This window comes from Phyllostomus hastatus, unplaced genomic scaffold (genome assembly GCF_019186645.2).
Source record: "Phyllostomus hastatus isolate PE091 unplaced genomic scaffold, TTU_PhHast_1.1 phas_scaffold_193, whole genome shotgun sequence".
Classification (NCBI taxonomy): domain Eukaryota; kingdom Metazoa; phylum Chordata; class Mammalia; order Chiroptera; family Phyllostomidae; genus Phyllostomus; species Phyllostomus hastatus.
The window spans coordinates 8,495,699-8,511,329 of NW_025334015.1; the positions used below are offsets into that span (position 1 = coordinate 8,495,699).

General features: G+C 45.0%; 1 long non-coding RNA gene across 2 annotated transcripts; it reads left to right on the forward strand.

Moving 5' to 3' along the window:
- Positions 1–1,284: 1,284 nt before the first annotated feature.
- On the forward strand, positions 1,285–14,708 carry LOC123832571. Of its 2 annotated transcripts, XR_006788092.1 has the most exons (8): positions 1,285–1,414; positions 3,085–3,158; positions 6,611–6,684; positions 7,090–7,294; positions 9,461–9,653; positions 10,728–11,678; positions 12,436–13,001; positions 13,165–14,708. It is a non-coding gene; the product is annotated as an uncharacterized LOC123832571 (long non-coding RNA). The 2 variants fall into 2 exon arrangements; XR_006788093.1 differs by lacking the exon at positions 9,461–9,653.
- The last annotated feature ends 923 nt before the right edge of the window (positions 14,709–15,631 follow it).

The window sequence follows — 15,631 nt, forward strand, 5'->3', positions numbered from 1 at the left end:
GAGCAGCCTTTACAGCCTCAAATAGGCATGTCAGTTAGGAACGGAGAGAGACAAATCTAGAGTTCAGAAGAGAGGTTAGGGCTTTGAGCTATAAAGCCAAAAGTTATTCCAACTGACAGAAGGGAGAGGAACATGTCTTAAAAAGACATCCTGGCAAACTTCAAGGCTCTTTCTTTTCCCTGAGTCCTAGAATGTCACAGAGCATGAACACTAGGTCAGTCAAACAGAATGTCAAGGAGAAATGAGTACACCAAGAAAACCTGAACAAGTTGCCTCACATTTAAATGCTCTCGTGCTTACATTTCATGTATTACTTAACCCACATGAACCTGTAAACGCTATCTAGGAAGGTAGGAGGCAAGGCTGCCAGAGCAGCATCCTCAGCCAGGGGCTGATGGCATCTCTCCACCCACCGGCCCACGGAGGAGGACTGAAGGTGGTTTCCAATGGTGCATACCTTCCCACTTCTTCAGGGTGGGGGTGCGGAGACACTAAGTTCAAACAGGGACAAAACTGAAATGATTCTATTTCCCTCCTCAAACTAGCTAATCCAGCTTTAAAAAAATAACTCAAAGAGACATAGAACTCAATGACTGAAGAAGGCAATAAACTGACCTGGTCATATATACGAGTGAGAATAAAAGAGTAAGTGACAAAAAAACAAGATAAATGGAAACATGATCAAAATAAAGACTTTCGTGAGCTCTCATGATTGGGATTCTCTGCCTAGAATCCAGGCTCAGAACCCAGCAGGGTTGGAAGTGCGCTCAGCAGTGGGGAATGGAGCAGAGTCTCTGGAGGTCGGCAGGAGGAGCGTGAAAACCCAGGCTCTGAACGCGCCGCACACGCTCATCTTCAGAAGATGGGCCCCGGGAGCTTCTGGCAAGTGTCGAGCTGTTAGCCTCACATCCTCACTTGATTCTAAAAATGGATAATTAAATTCTATCGCTCTAATGAAATTCCCCCTGTCGTTTACACTGCAGAGAGTGCACATGGAGGCTTCCGGGAGCCTAGGGAGGGGGTGGGGAGTGACCTAACACAGCACAGAACCAAACAGAGCTGAGTCGTGGACTGAAGAGGGCGAGCCCTGAGGGTCTCTGGGTGGAAGATTCAGGACGGAAAGTGGACAAAATTAGATCAAAACGTCTCATACCCAGAGCTGTCCCCACTGAACAAAATCCGGACAATGGCCAAATATACCCTGAGTGTGGTGTTATGAAAGAGGTGGACCTTGTTCACCCTGGAGAAACATACACAGAGTCCGTAGGCTAACAGCTCTGTTCCCCACACAGACATCTTCCAGAAAAAGAGGATGTGACTCTAAAAACACATACGTTGTTCTCGTACTCACTGCTGCTATTATTGGGTCCCTGACTGACAAGGAAGGAAGATGGCATGAAACTTATGCAAAATTGTAAGTATACATATTTATTAATATACATTTGTGGTTCTTGTGGAAAACCAAAAGCTCAGTGCACTGCAGATTCTTACAGAAAAAGGAAGAAAATGTGAACTCATTCCCTCTTCAGGTATAAGGAGCTCGCCGAAGCCCTCAGGATTACCGTGGTGTTCCTAGATTGCTCTGCCCCATTCAGCGGGACAGCGCAGGCCCAAGAAAGTCTGGTTTTCTCATCCGTGTTAGGTTCTTATTCTTTCTCCAACAACGGCAACTTACCAGTGACCCTCGCAGAGAGTTCATAAAAGAACTCAAAGATCCACAGAGATACCAAAAACTGTACATTAATATTACACACCTAAGACAGGAGCAAGGAGCAGGTGGGGGAGGAATGAATAAGGAAGCCATTGTGACAGTGAAGTGCATTATTACCTAGTTATTCATGCACTCTGGGCTTTTCAGTTGATGAACTTTTCACACCAGAAGTGGGAAAATTAATCAACTTTTTCTCTCTGTATGTCTTCTTCTCTGCTGTCTCACCTAATTATTTTGCACTCAATATGGACAGAGACATTGTTCTCATTTCAACTTTCTCTACAAAGCTCAGGTGCCCTTATCTGACTCCGAAACACATTTCTCACCTCACCCAGCACTGTGTGCCTTTGGTTTCTGCAGCAGTTTCTCAAGGAGACAAAAATGGGGGAGCTCCTTGGCTTCTTTCTTGATGTCGGTGCAATATCAGAGCCTCTCCTGCTTGACCACACCCGTAAAACTCCATTTTCCTCGCTGCACTCAACACCCTGTCGTCTCCTCGCCTGGTCACCTAGAGAAAAACCGAAGTGTCCAAAGGTGTTGGGGACAACTATTTCAAGACCTTGTGAAGGGCCTAAATTTTTTCTAACTGCGCCTATAAAGCAAGGACCTCCCTGCAAAAACTATTGCGGATGTTTCTAACTCTGCTTGCATGATTAATGAAAAATAGAGGTGAGGAGGGGGCATTTTAGATGCATTCGATTTCTGAATATTTCATGACATATCGACTAAACTTCTGGGAGGCTGAATAAACTTTGTAATTATTACCTAGGGTTTTCACGTGAGGTGGATAAACTCCTCTCTTCTGTGAGTAATCCATTTACATGCCTTCTGAATCATCCTGGGAATCTAAGACCTTTGTACACTAAGCTAACTAAGGCCCTGGACATCAGCTCTCGGGTTTAACAAGCATTTGTTTTCAGGCTGTATTGACATCACTCCTATGTGACAAACTTACAAAGAATGAGACACAGCCTAGCATGTGAAATATAAGATGATTGTATGTCTTAAGCACTTAAAGCCTATTACCAAAATAGGTGTGCAATGTTGCTGTTATAAATATCATGCTTAACACCTTTTGATTCTTTTTACTCTGAAGTGTTCAACCTATTATGGAACAAAGAAAGGCTGCCTTTTAAATCTCCCCTTGCTTCCTCAGAGATGGATATGCCCCCTCTGAAGCTCAGCCTCACATAAAAGCCCAGCAGTGCCCGGCTGTAAATCTGTTTTACATCAGCTTTTATGTGAGCTAGGCCTGAGCTGGGTTTCATTATCTTCTCTTTTTTTTTTTCATTGTTTTTACTTAAGAAAAATGTAGTCTCCAATGAACTCAGATCATTTGCCTTGTAAATAACACAAAATTCACTTTCTTTTAGAGAAAACCTCTTGTGACACTTGGCACCCATGGTCTGTGCTCTGGTATGATGTTGTGAGCCACCTGCTCATGGAGGTGAGTCCTCGTGTCATTTTCCAGGCACTGTGACTGGCCCCCAACTGCAGCCAGGACCTCTGGGGTCACACCACTCTGCTCTGGTGGGGCCGTCACTGGTACTAACTCTGTAGGAGCCAGTCCCAAAAATGCCATGTTGAAACCAGGTGAAATCATTACACATCTACATCTTGAGTCCTCACAGAAACATTCTAACAAGAGTTTGAGTTTTATTTTAAAGTTGCTGGTAGAAGTTTTGGTTCTCTGGTTTAATCACATTTGTACTTCTTGAGCTATTCAAATACAGCCCTTTATCCACATGTGGAACGGTCTGAATTATATTTTAAGCAACACACATTTAATTAAAATTAAGGGTGGAATCATGTAAAGAATAATGGAATAAGAGAAGATTTGGATTTATTGGCTATGTGATTTGGGCAGGTTAATTTTTCAGAGCTGCCGCTTCCTAATTGTTAACATGAGAAGCTATTATCAGATTGTCTGAGCAGTTTATCTGATTCTGCTTGGTTCTCTGAGACTGTGATTTGCGGATCAGTGTGTCTCTCACAGAGGATATAAACCACTAGTCCTTGACTGGGTTTTATCTAACTGAGGGTAATATCATTTGGATCCCTGACAATTGAATCCAGAAAATGTTTTCTTTCTCAAATAACTGTCCTACTCAGAACATAAATCCAGAAGGCTAAAAGATAAATTGTAGCTGAGGACCTTTTATCTTAGCAATAATTTAACATCTTAAAGTACTCTGCTAGGGTTAAAATGGTAGACTAGAAGCACACGCATTTACCTCTGATTTCTTCTAAGAAACAATAGAAAGGAATAAAATAATATTCAAGAGCTGTGAGAAGAGGAGCTTGGATATGTGGGTGTTGCTTACAAACAGACATTTTGATGCATTTCTTGGAGACACAAAGCAATAACTCTAAAAGGGGTTATCAGGAGGTAGGATCCCGCTTGCCCCATGGAACCCCAGTAGGTACTGGGCTGGGGGTGAGCAGGCGTAGCAGAGGGAAGAAATAAAAACTCAAATGAAAACAAAGGAGGAAGAATGGCTTCTGAAGAAGATGAACAAATTGTGGAAAGTGAAGGCTTTTAGTTAAGTGTGTTGATACTTTTTATATGGTTCTGCCTGATACTGCTCAAAGTCCAAGGTCAGAGTTCTCCATAAGTCCTTCTTAAATATTAATATACAAATGAGAATTGTTGGAAACATGAGAACCAGAAGCAGGAAAAAGGAAAGCTTAGATAAACAAACACAATAAAGAACCCTGGAAAAAGATAACTTTGAAAACAGAAAGTAACTTTCTTCATCATCATCATCATCATTATCAACACCATCCACATCACCTGAGAGAGAAGAGTACACTTCTTTCTCCAGTATGAAAAAGGGAATAATTGCAGCATAAAATGAGCTCACATATACTAAAAGTACAACTGACAACGTTTAAGTGCTATAACTGGAAATCATAGTTAAGAACATTGCTTAGATATAATGCAAAAATTCAGACAATGAAATTATGAGGAAAAACAACAATCTAAACAGGAGTAATTCAAAAGATCTAGTATCCATCAACTAATGAAAGCTCTAGAAAGAGAAAACACAATAAATAAAACAAAATGATTTTCACTTCCAGAGCTGAAGGACAAGAGTTTTTAGTTTGAAAGATAAAGTCCTACATGTAGACCTATTTCATTGATAAAGTGATTATAAAAGCTTCTAATGGACAAAAAAAAATGGGCAAAACAAAAATCAAATGAACAAAAGCACCCAAACTAGATTCTAAATAGAAGATTTTAAAAGCTCCCAGAGGGACAAAAATAAACTACCTACAGTGATAGGAAAATCAGACATGCAGTCCACTGGGTTTCCAGATGGCCGCGGGGATTCAAGAAAATGATGTGGCCATGCTTCCAATGTTCAAAGGGAATGTGATTTTAATCCAGGTGGCAGTAAGTCACCTGTAAGGACAGAATAACATCACTTTTAAAATGGAAGGGCTAACAGATTTACTTCTAAGCCATTGTTTCTGAGGGAATTGTTTTGGAATGTGATCCATAACCCCAGGAGAGGGAATATGTGAGCCGAGAAACAGAGGATTCCATGTAAGAGAGCAGAGGAGGACCCTCCATGACAGCGGCTGCGTGTGAAGCCTGAAGTCAGTCACCCACAGGGAGGAGGGGTGGAGCTCCAGAGTGGAGGCAAGCAGGAAAACTCGGGGACTTCTGAGGCTGGAAGGTGTAACTGAGAGTTTGAAAAATAATGGAAGGCATGACACAGGCCATGGTCCAAGAGAAAGGTAATCAATCCCTCATGAAAAAATATTGTATGAGAAATTCATATTCTGCAGAAGAAATTATGTAAAATGAGGCACACTTTTAAGCAAATGGCAAGGTGTGAGAAAAGAGAATCTATTTGACTTGGAATCTAGGAATGGTCTCCTAGAGGGTGCTCCCATACAGAAAGAAATGTAAACCCAGCCGTCCCCTTTGCCAGAGATTGAAGAATATTTTTCATGGTCACAAGAACATATATGCTATTTATTAGTTTACAACTTTTAAAGAAAACTTGTGGACAAAAAACAGAAGCCCTGTTTGTGCCGCAGACCAGAACGTAAATGATGTATCAGCCTTGTCAACGTGAGAGAAGGGGCATGAGAGGGAGGGGAAGGAGAGGAAGAATGATGAGTTTGGCCCTTTACACCCTCATCTTAACCAGAGCGTGTGCAGAAGATGCTGTCAAAAGTTGATACTGTAAAAATAAGGATTTAAATATATTTAAATATATATTACATGTAGCCAAATAGGATAATTTTTAAAACTATACTAAAAATTTCAAATATTGAGAGAAGACCTTGTATCAGAGGGGAGCATTTATAATTAAATTCTCACCATTTGTAATATTGAATTAGTACATTGATATAGACTAAAATTTAAAAATCAAGACATCAAGTTTTCAGTTGATTTCCTAGGTTACTATTAGGTCTTAGATTAAAACATGTCCTCAACCTTGGCTCCACGTCGAAATTACATCAGGAGCTTCGGAGAAGGGAGATGCCTGGGTCCCACCCCAGGGACTCAGCTGTCATTCCCTTGGCGGGAGGCTGGAGCTCTGAGATTTTGTCAAATCCTCAGGTGATGGGAATGTCCAGGCTGAGAGGCAGCAGCCTGAAAGGGCTGAGGTCAGATTGAGAATAGATGGTAGGAGCAGGGCAAGGGATGTTTTGTTTGTACCATCAGGTGCTCTGGAGTGTTCAGTTTATTACCATATGCATGCCTTATCTTGATAGAAATTCAATTGACAATATTAAATGTCAATTTAGTAAAAGGGAACATCACTGAGGTACAGAGCCTAGGAGGACAGGTCACGGGGGTCAGAGAGCACTGCAGCCCCCTGGGCCTTGGGGCAGAGGGGTCTGGAGGCATCTTCTCACCCTTCCTTCCTTCTTTTCCAGGTGGGACGCTGGGCACAGTGTGAGTAATTGGCTGCCTTGGGTTATGAAGCCAGTCAGAAGCAGGGACAGGACTCGTAAGTGCCAGCACACGTCTCTCCTCTGTGTCTCTCCCCCTGTTGAACCATCCCCCTCTCACTCTTTCTTCCTCTCCCAGTTGCATTTTTATCCTTCTCCTGCAAGTGCACCCTTTGCACCCACTCTTCACCCCCCCTCCCCTGCCGCCTTTTCCTGACTCCCTTCACTTAATCACACAGTGAAGAAAACAGAACACACCTCCCAGGGAACACGGTTCACTCTGATTTCATTGGAATGTGCTTTCTCATCGTTAAAATGGATATGCTTATTCTGCTTTAGGCCACTTTCTCTTCCAAAATAAACTAAATTAGCTTGCATTTTATTTCTGCTTGGTGTTCCGTTTCCTCTCTCTGGGGGCTGGCCAGCCTCCAGGGGAAACGGTTTTTCTCATCCTGGTGGCAAAGAGACCTCACTTCAGAGAAGAGAGCTGAGCTGAGCATGAGACTCACCCGGTGCGATACATCCTATGATGGAGGAGCTGAGTTTACTTTTTGCCTGGCTGGTTCTTCTCGTTGTTTCTTCTTTTCACTTACATCCATGTGAAGGACACATATATCTCCATCCTTCTCCCCACAGCCGAGTGGAACTATGACAGGGCCCAAACCAAAGGTAAGAGATTTACATGCCCCACAAGATCCTAATTAATAGCAACTGTTGGGACTCTCCCCACCTGCCACTTCTGAGGACCCTAGACAAGCAGCCACATTGTCCCATAAAGGAGACCGTGTTGACACTGGAAATAAAATACCCATATTGATGCTCAGATAATGCTTTATATGCATTCTTGAGCCATACCCTGTGCTTAAACTCCAGCTTTTTAGTATAATTTTAGCCTTAGAACTTAACATTTTTACTGCCTTTTTCTCAAAATAGTCAATATTGATTTTGCTATGTCTGTTATTATCCTGACATTCAGATTTATTTTCTTGCTTTGCTTTGCATGAGATTGTAGTTTATAGAATTAACATTTATCCTGTTCTTTCGGGAATTTGTGGGATAAGTCTCTTGCCCCATTGGCAAATCATTCTGCTTATACTGTATTGAAAAATAATAATTGGCTTTGCACCCTCATCAGGTTTGAATGGCTTTATTATTTTTATGTTTGCTGGTGCATCGTGGGTAACATCTTGCAGGCTTTGGACTGTTGGGAACTCAGTAACCCGAATGCACTTAATTGAGGGCCCCACTCCTAGTTTCCTGGGATGCTGTTTGCTTTGAACAGTACCAAGTGTACTGATGCTCCACATCTCAGATCCAATTTTTGTCACGGCCTTTTGCATGTATCTGTATTGATACAAGGAACTGACCTTAGGCCCAGATGTAAAATATCTTGGGTAGTGGTCACAGGGAATAACTAGAGCAATGATAGCACCAAGAAAATGAAGCTTTATATTCATATGTTCAGTATGGTTTATGCACTAGAATACTTCACAAGGAGGCTGAACTTTAGAGGAAGCTGCAAGATGTATTAGAGAGAGCATGAAATTGGAAGTCAGCAAGCCTAGGACCTACTCTTTAGTAGCTGTGTGGCCCTAAACAAATTACCTAGCTTCTCTGAGCCTCTGAGTCTTGTTTTAATATGAACAATAACACAGGAATATGCCTATTGTCTGGTCTGTGTATCAAATAAATAACATCACACATAGGGGTTCATAAATGTAAGTAATACATAAACATGTGTTTATACAAAGTCAGAATAGAGGAGTTTATGCAACATAGTTGTGAGAAGATCCACCTAATTGTTTTCTCCTTAATTTAGTCACTCCACCATATTTATCTGGCACCTGCTCTGTGTCAGGCTCTGTGCTGGGTGCTAACATTCTAAGAAGGGTCAAACACGCTTCCCTTTATGGATCTTATAGCAAGTTGGAAACACAGGCATTGGTCCTATCATCCCACAAACAGAAAACGACAGCTGTGATGAGGTCTGGGGACAGGTGTGAGGTGCAGAACCCTGGGAAGAGGCATTTAAGCAGAGAACTGAAGATGGAGGAGTAGGTAGCTTGTTGCTAGGATGGCAGGAAAGGCATTCCAAGCCAAAGGAATAGCATATGCACCAGCCCCCTAGCTAGAAGGAGCTTGGGGAGCCCAAGGAACTGAAGAGTCAATGTCCCTGCTGAGGGCAGGGCACATGGGACAGTGGGCACAACAGAGGAAGCCAGCAGCAATACAAGTAAGGCCTAAAGAGCAGTCAGATGGCAACGTTTGTTCTGAGTGATGAGTTTATGAACTGTTTGCTTTTTCTCCTTCACAATTTCTTTGTGGTAAAGGAAAAGACTAATGAGTAGCCAACCAGGAGGTAAGAGTGGACATGAGAAAACATATGCCAGGGTAGAGGCCAGCAAAACTGAGAGCAGAACGTGCAGAGGACGGCCCAGGGAGAAGTCGGAACTGCGGCCACACCGGCAGGGCGTGTGCTGTGTTCTTCACAAGCCCGTGTCAGTACATGTCATGAGCAAGCATGGGATGTGCAGGCACCAGGTGTGTCTGGGGTCACAGGTGGACAGACACATTACATTTATGGGCAGGGAAGCAAAACAAAGAGAAACCAAAGCAGATATGATACAGAGAAGACCACAGTCACTAGGCTCAGGGCTTACTCTATGGGATCTGCAGTATTTCCTACAATTAACTGATTCTGCATCTACTACTCTCATCTCCAAAGAAATCTTGTGCATTGGCAGATAGGCTTTTGGTCTCAAGGGATCCCACAGTTCCATCCCATTGCTGATTTTGCCAAGTTCACCGCTGCTCCCACCTCCTGTCTTTCTACAGCTGTGCGAGGAGCTGTAAGAGGCCCGGGCATCCCAGGATTTCCTCCAGCTGGGGGGCACCTGGGTTCTGGAACGGTCTTAGGTGGAGACTATGGGAAGTCATCAGAGCGCTCAAACATGCTGCTGCAGCCGACCTGCCAGGAGACGGCGCGTCTGACCCTGACACTCAATTAGCAGAACAGACGGTGTATAACGTATGCTTGACACTGATATGATTTAACGTTAATAACTGGTTTTCAAATATTTATTACAATGGCTGTTTTAATAAATATTTCATGAATACTATTTTTTTTTCAAAAACCCTCTGTTGTCAGCTTTGCTGCCTTAATTTGCCTTAATGAGGATTTTAAAAATTCAGTGATAAATTGCTTCTTTGCCAGTGCACAGGAGGTGAAGAGGGCTCTTATGGAATATCTGTCATCTGGGGCAGCAAAACCAGGAAAAGATAAAAAACCAGCATAAAACACCCCAAAAGAGGGACAGACAGCTGCTCTGCCACTCCTCAGAGGAGAGAGCCAAACGTGCATAGTGGGCCAGGGAGATGGCGATGCATTTACATGACAGGGAAGGACACAGAGTCCTTGGACAGGAGACTGAGGACTATGGATGTCCTTAAGGAATCCTGGCCCTGGCCCACTGGCCCATGTGGCTCAGTTGACTGGAGCATCATCTCATAAACTGAAAGTGTTCAAACCCATCAGAGCACATGCCTAGGTTGCAGGTTCAGTCCCAGATCGGGGTGCATTGAAGAGACAACCATTTGTGTTTCTCTCCCTCTCTCCTTCTGTTCTATTCTCTCAAAAATCAGCAAACATGTCCTTGGGTAAGGATTTAAAAAAAGAAAGAAATCCTGGAAAACATCCTGGCAAAAGGAGAATCTGGTTCAGCCCTGTTTGGAGGGAGAAGGGCGAGTGAAACCACCCTGGGGCTCTGCAGTCTGACAAAGGAACACTTCAGGGCTGGGTGCAGCTGGGATGCAGGAGGTTCCAGAGGCAGGAGAGGGGTCCCTGCCATTCCCCAATCTCCCTCACTGGAAACTGAGGACCCCCTGAGTCTCAGCATGCTGTTTCCTGGAGGAAACAGGTGCTTCTGCCTCCACCTGTGGGAATGCCCACCTGGGAGACTGGTCATGCCCATGTCCTGAGAGGAACCTCAGAGAATTAATAAAAACTGGGTTCCTTTCAACAGAGGATGAATTTGGTGGATTTTTTTTCACTTGGCTGTTTCTGGAATCTGGGCTCCTCTCACGATCCCTGTGCTTGTTCCAGGTGGAGTGTGCACTTCTACAGCAACACTGCATGCTATCACCGAGATGCTGCTGCTGCATCTAAGAGTGAGAAACCACAGCACATCAGCAGGGCCAGCAAGACCCCGTGAAATCTGTGATAAACTGCCTTCCCTCAAATGGGACCCTGGCACCCAGCCCAGAGGCCTGATGACCCTCTGCTCCAGACATCTTCCAGCTGCCACTCTCCTCTGGGAGACAGCACCAAGGATGGCCCTGGGCATCTTCTTCATGACTGTCAAGGTCTACCCTGACCCCACTCCCTGTCATGCTGTGTTCAGATGACTGGGTCCTGTCTGAGTCACCTCACCCTTGTTCTGGCCAGTTACGCTTCCTGGCAGCACTTGAACCAGCTCTCCACACCCACTTAGCTCCTGAGAGACATTGGTATCCTGCTTTGTTCAGGTTCATGTGCCTTCCTGAACTGGGAGACTGGCCCCATCTGCCTACCCAGGGGCAGAAGAATAATCTTAAATGACAGGCAACCCAACTAAAACTCCCCACAATCTGCCTCTAGTAGGGGCCACTTCAAGAACTGTGCAAGTCCCTTCAAGCTGTGCCTCTGAGGCCACCCCCAGCCTTTTCACTCTCCTAGACCCAGTCTCGTCTCCACCAGTTGTTTTAGCCTTCTGTGTTTCACCGCCTGCCCCTGTTGCCTGAACTGACTTCAAATGTTATGTGGTAACTATGTGCAGGGCAATTGCTTCCTTGAAATTATGTTCATATTCCCCTATTTCTGTGGCCTCTCCTAGAGGGTCACTGTGTTGCCCAGCTCCAAGAGACTGTCCATGCTGCATCCTTCCAGAACGGGAATGCTTGACATGGCCCAGGCCTGCTATCCCACTTGCCCAAGTCACTAAAGTCACAAAGCAATGGTTTCCATGGATCCATCCAGAGTGGACCTAAACCTAGAGAGAAGAGACAGTTAAGCACGGTGAGCATTTTCAGACATAGACTATATGCTATGCCACACGCCATGAATACAAAGAAGAAAAAGATGTAGCGGAGATAAACACAGTCAGTCACATGCACAGATTTTTTCAGTCCTATGATCTAGATACATACAGAGGCTGTGCTTTAGAGGTGCCCAGCCCCATCTGTAAAGGCCACTGGGGAGGGAGATAAGGGGAGACACGTGGACTAAGAATTCAATTGACTGGGGGTGGGCTAAATGTAGGGGCAGGGCACTTCAGAGTAAAAGAATAACATGAGCACTGGTACCTCCTCCTCCACCTCCTGATTAAGTCATTATCTGCACAGTTTAGTATTGACAGAAAATAAAATATGAGTCAGAAAATGCAAGGGGCAAGGCTGGAGAGTTAAGCAGTAGCCATGTTATGGAAAAGCTTATTTTCCTTCTTCAGAAACTCTTGTCTTATCCAGTAGTAAATGGGGAACCATTGAAGAGTTTTAAAAGAGAAATGATGCACTTAGATTTGTGTGTTAAATCATCAGTCATTCTGATAGCTCTGGAAAGAATAGTTTTAGGCAGGACAAAATAAGAAAATCTAATAGTCAATAACATAGTCATTTTATGTGGAGAAGATGATGAAGATCTTAACCAATAACAATAGAGCCAATATTTATTGAGTGCTAGTTATGCTCCAGACCTCATTCAAATTCAAAGTATGGCATATTTAATTTTCACAGTAACTCTATTAGGAAACACTATTAAAATTTATATTTTACAGAAGAGAAAATTAAGTACGAGGAGGTCAAGAGCTTGTCCGAAGCTGTACAATCAAGGAAGCTGCAGGATGAAGGAGAGGAGAGAGACTCCAGGAAGACTTCAAAGGCCAACTGAGATGACGTGTTGAGTGGTGGGAAAGGCAGGGAGCTGTCAAGAGTGATTCCCCCGGAGTCCAGGGGATGGGTTTACTAAAAAAAAATAGGAAAATTAACTTACAGGGGAAAAAACATTAAGTATAGGAGGAAAAAGATAATGAGTTCAGTTTGGACCCTGAGTGTGAGGTGTACATGGGACTGGAAGGCAATAATTACATACAGGTAAGATACGGCGAAGCTCAGAGGCATGGCCTGGAGGAGAGGAGACCGGGCATGGTGCTCACAGACCTGGCAGCTTGGTTCTCGGAGAACTGTGTGTGTCCAGATGCTGAAAACAGCTCTGTGCAAGGAACTGTAATCAGGAAAATGATTCTAGTTCCCAGCTTTCAACTTGTGGGAGATGCCTCAAAATATAAAGGCGCAGGCTGAGCCTACTGTATTCCCAACATCATGGGCCACCTCCCCAGCCAAGGTACACAGCAGTGAGCCCCTTTCCTAGTCCTGCCAAGGCCTTTTGCTGGTCTTTTCCTGTGTGATAGCACCAGGAGGAGGGCTGTGTCACATGGCCAGATAAGCCAGTGGCACAAAGGCTGGACTCCTGCCGAATGATAACCTACCCCCTCTCTTTTTTTCAGAAACTATTGAATGAGCTTAAAAGAAGTATAAATAAAAACAACCTCTGGTGGAATTGCCTGAAGCAGGGGTGGAGGCCTGCGTGACCCCCAGCTGCAAAGAAGCTATTTCTGGTCCCCCTTGGGCTGGGCCATCACAGAGCAAGACAAGGCATGTTTAGAAAGCAAAAGCAGCTGACAACACGGGCTCTGATTAAAGTCTGTGGGTATAAATCCTGCTGTGTCAACGGCCTCGTCTGACAAACTTGATACACTCTTGGTTCAGCAGCGATGCGTGATTGCTGCTTTCGGTCTTAACAAACCCAGAGGAGTTAAAGTCAGCTTAGTTTGTTGAAGATGGAAGCAGCCATTGAGGTTTGAAATAAGATTTGAGCAGAGTCCTCCTGAATGGCCATGGGCCTTCTAGCGAAATCCTTGCAAGTGGGGCATGTGGACTGAGAGGAGAGGTGGATCCAGGAGGGTGCCCAGATGAGAGGCAGGGTTCCAAAGACTGGCAGAGGCAGGAAAGCCTAAAAGGAAGGGGCAGCCACACAGAAAGGATGGACAAAGCAGACGTGACGTCAGAGAGGAAGGAAGCAGGAACACAGCAGTCCTGGACAGCAGGCTGAACCGTGGAGAGGCAACTGTGACCTTATCAGCCCCAGGAGCTTGATTAGAGGGCAATGAGCAGAGGCACACAGAGAAAGGAGGTGGGAAGAGATTGCCAACTGTTAAACTGGGATAATACGAAAGGGAAAGACATTCAAAAGCTGCTGGGGAGAGCAGTGTTAGGAAGGATGGTTTCAGGGAAGTGAATTCATTTCTAGAGCTGCTCCAGCCAATTTCCCCAAACTGGGTGGCTTAAAACAATGGAAATGTGTGCTCCCACAGATCTGGAGGCCAGCAGTGCAACACCAAGGTGTTGGCAGAGCTAGACTCCCTCCACGGACTCTGAGGGAAGTCCTGATTCCTGCCTCTTCCCGGGTCTGGGGGCTGTAGGTGCACCTCGATTTGTGGTTGCTTCCCTCCCATGCTGTGAAGCTCACTTTATGTGCCAACGTCCCTGAGTCATGGCCTGCCCAGGTATGGGCCTGAACGTTCTTCCTGGGTGTATCTGGGAAGGTATTTCCAGGTGGGATTGGCATTCAAACTGAGCGAAGCAGATCCTCCTCCCCAGTGCGGGTGGGCCTCGTCCAGTCCTCTGAGGACTGCAAGGGAACAGAGAAGCGGAAGAAGAGAGAACCACTCTGACTGACTGCTCCCGCTGGGATGTGGATCTTCCCCTGCCCTCGACCAGGACTTCCTCCATCGGCTCTCCTCATCCTCAGGCCTTGTGACTTAAGTGGAACCACGCCGACGGCTTTTCTGGCTGTCGCCTGGCAGGCCACAGATTGTGAAAAACCTCTCAGCCTCCATGATCAAGTTAATGGACGCTTCGTCATGAGTCTCTCTCTCAATCTCTCTGTCTCTCGACATATAGTATCATATATCTATACATATGTAATCACATATACATGCATAGTAACATCTATATGTATTTTATATGTATGGAATCCTGAATAGTACAATGGTCCATCTCTGTTTTTGCCTTCTCCTCTGTGTATGTTTCAAAACTCCCCTATTTCTCTCCTACAAAGTCACTTATGATTGAATTAGGGCCTACCATGATAACCCAGGATAAACTTCATCCCTTGAAATATTTAACATAACCCCAGCCTTGACCATCTAAGGCAATGTCCACAGGTTCTAGGGTTTAGGGAGGGAACAATGCAATGTCATTTTTTCTGTCTGTCACAGGGGAAGCAGTATACATGCAGGCAGAGGGGAAGAAAGTGAGGAGAAAGATAACTAAAGAAATGAGAGGAGATAAAATATTGGAGAAAACCTCAAAGTTGGGAAGCATCAGGAATGGAACTGATGGAAAAAAACAAGTGAAAACAGCAGCAAGTCACGTTCATCTTTTAGGACACAAATCTCCGTGGTTGCTGGGTTAAATGTGCCACTTCCCTTCACCGGTCAGCCCAGGTAGGAGCGGCAGTTGTGGGTGGTGAACTTGGGACTCAGCTCTGCTGGGCAGTGCGCTGCCAGCATCACACTCTGTGAGTGCCCCTTGCAGGGGAAGAAGATGGCACAGTCAGGTGGCTTGAGCCAGCCCACCCTCAGGGGGCCAGTATGGACCAGCTTCATCAGACTTGTTCCTTGTCAGCTTGGTCATCTCAGAGGACACAGATAAGAGGCAATGAAAGTGGGATGTGCAGATACTCCAGTGGGCCATACTGGGGGTGGTATTATTACCAAAGGGGAAGAACTGAGGCAGGAGTGTGGGAGGCAGACAGAAGCAGGAGAGGAGAGGGAATCCTGGGGAGGAGAAGCAACTGCTGGTAGCACCCTAACCTGTTTGTCAGGCTGCAAACAGCATATCCAAGGGACACTGCTCAGTTTCCCTGTTACCACTAGCTCCACCGACCAGGGGTGTGTTCTTGGACAACTC